This window comes from Littorina saxatilis, linkage group LG1, assembly GCF_037325665.1.
Source record: "Littorina saxatilis isolate snail1 linkage group LG1, US_GU_Lsax_2.0, whole genome shotgun sequence".
Taxonomy (NCBI): Eukaryota; Metazoa; Mollusca; class Gastropoda; order Littorinimorpha; family Littorinidae; genus Littorina; species Littorina saxatilis.
The window spans coordinates 36,361,694-36,364,193 of record NC_090245.1 but is presented as its reverse complement, the minus strand read 5'-3'; the positions used below and the strand labels follow the sequence as shown (position 1 = coordinate 36,364,193).

General features: G+C 43.5%; 1 long non-coding RNA gene across 1 annotated transcript in view; it reads right to left on the bottom strand.

The window, feature by feature from the left end:
• Positions 1-2,169: 2,169 nt before the first annotated feature.
• The window catches only part of LOC138968583 (uncharacterized), a 1,651-nt gene continuing 1,320 nt past the window's right edge, over positions 2,170-2,500 (bottom strand). Inside the window, exon 2 of the long non-coding RNA XR_011456233.1 lies at positions 2,170-2,500. This exon is cut by the window's right edge and continues 346 nt beyond it. This is a non-coding gene — a long non-coding RNA (uncharacterized lncRNA).

The following is a 2,500-nucleotide window of genomic DNA, read 5'->3' as shown; positions in this document are numbered from 1 at the left end:
CGATACGATCCCAACACATTGACAAATATTGCTATTATGATAGACACGTGGGGGAATTCGGCGGTTGCGATTGGATAGTCTCAAACAGCCCTACATCGATCTTCGGGCCATATTTTCACGGACGTTGCTCACTATCCTTTATATTTAGAAAAACAAACACAACGTGGTTTCGGTTTCATCGCCATCGATGAAATACTTGCATACCTGGTCAGGTTTGCTTTTGTTACCGTACATGAAATACATTCCGGGTAAAAACACAATTCTTGGACAGGCAACACACATTCCAAAACTCTAGTAGCTGCAGTCGAGCAGACAGTCTTTCCAGTGTTTTAATTGTCACTGAATCAGCACACTCGTATTTCCTTATTCAGCGTGCAATGCTAAAAGAAGTTGCCAATCTGAAACATTTAGTCGTTGACTTTCTTCTGAAACAATCCTTGTCCTCTCATGATCCATAGACTTACCGCAGTCAACATTCGCGAAACTACTATTAGATCCAGTCATGGATCTGACTTGGTGAGGGAGTTGAAAAGCCGTATCATTTCATCTCATGATAAACTTTCACGCTACACTAGTCATCAGTATTTTTTATCTCACTGTCTCCAGCAACATATCGTCCCGTGAAAATTGGTGTTTACTGTGTTTTTTTCTAATTAAAATTACTATTACAGCAGAAGTCAGACTTTCAAAAAAACAAACAGAATGTTACCCATACAAGCATGCTACGTGACGTCATACCAAACCTAGCAAATTGACGAAGTGCGAAGCATCCGGTTGTCTCGTGTCTTCTCCATGGGTTTTTCAATGTTCTGTCATTTTCGTCGGTACAAGGGCTATGCGCACTGAGACGTTGTCTGTAATACCAAACATGGACCATGCGGGTAGTTTTCGCTGATAAAAAAATGTGTTCATGTCTTCGACTCGTCGACATTATAACTGTCTTGTCTAAATATTGGACCCTCTTGCTACGCTGAAAACACAACTGTTAAAGAAGCTTCGGTCATGTCCGGTTGCACAAAGATATTAACACATGAAAGCAGACGTTGAAGGAAAGGATCCAGTTCCATACTTCGAGTGAAGTCAGCTCATGAACGCAAAGCAAGGTAAGAGCTGCATTATCAGTGTTTTACCAGATGTGAGAGTATTCATCACCAACCACCTCCGGCCTCTTCTGCCTGTCAACCTCACTGTAAGTGCCATCCTCTCCGTCATTCAGGTGGCTGTACAAATCGCCCGCACCACTTTTATGTTTCCCTTTAGGGTGGTCAAGGTCTGCAACACGTCTGTTTCCTTCAAAGTCAAGTGCGTTGTATTCTTCACCTTGGTCTTCTGAGTTTACTGTCGGATCTCCGCGTGGCACTTGGTAAACACTGTCGGTTCCTGCCGTCAGTTGACCTTGGTTTCTTGGTGTAGAAGTGATACCATCCCTATCCTGGCCTTGTTCTTCCGCCGTTTCCGATTCTGAGCTCTGGTCGCATATTTCGTGAGGATTTTGTGGTGGGTTTTCCTGTCTCGTTTTTCGTTGCTTGTTCACTACAGCATAGATGGGCATTGCAGACTCAGTAGAAGTTGTCGGAACTTCTGAATTTCTAATGATGTTGCAGCTGTCTGACTGCTGTGTGGGCGGTAATTCATTTGCATGGCGACTATCAGGGTTTTGTTGTGCGCTATATGCTTCCCACGAATGCCGACGTTTTCGTCTAAACAGAATGAGAAGCAAAGCAACAATGACAATAATGACGATGACACCAACAACGACACCTGCGATAATCCCAATGTCATTTGACGTCTCTACAGGTTCATCTTCATCGGTCTGTGGTGGAGACGACCGTGTGTTCGTCATTGTAGTGCGCGTCTGTTGATCTCCACCATTTGAAGTAGTGGTATTGGTGTGCGCAGTTAACGTAGAATCAGTCACAGTTTCGTTAGTTGTCTTCGTGGTAGTTGGGTTGGCAGAAGTACGTATTTGCTGATTTTGCATAGTTGAAGAACTGATATAGAAGGGTGCAGTTACTGTAGTTTCAGTAACTGACTCGTGTGATACAGTACTTGCAGTCACTGTCTCGTGTGATATTGCAGTTGCAGGTACTGTCTTGTGTGATATTGTAGTTGCAGTCACTGTCTCGTGTGATATTGTAGTTGCAGTCACTGTCTCGTGTGATGTTGTAGTTGCAGTCACTGTCTCGTGTGATATTGTAGTTTCAGTCATTGTCTCGTGTGATGTCGTCTTTTGAGTGGTCGAGGGCAAAAGGATGGTGCTGTTACATGAACTTGGTATTGCAGAAAACGATGTTGATGATGCATTTGATGGTTGAAACGAGCAGGAGTTGGTTGTTAGTTTGTTGTAGCGAAAGGCATCTATATGTACTGAGCCTTGGTTTTCATTGTGTCCACAGTGTCTTTCCGCCTTGAAGATTACATTGAAGTCTTGGTTTGTAGTTATGGGAATACTAGCTAAGTTCCAACCACCCCCTGAAGACAATATCCACAGCAAGGATTC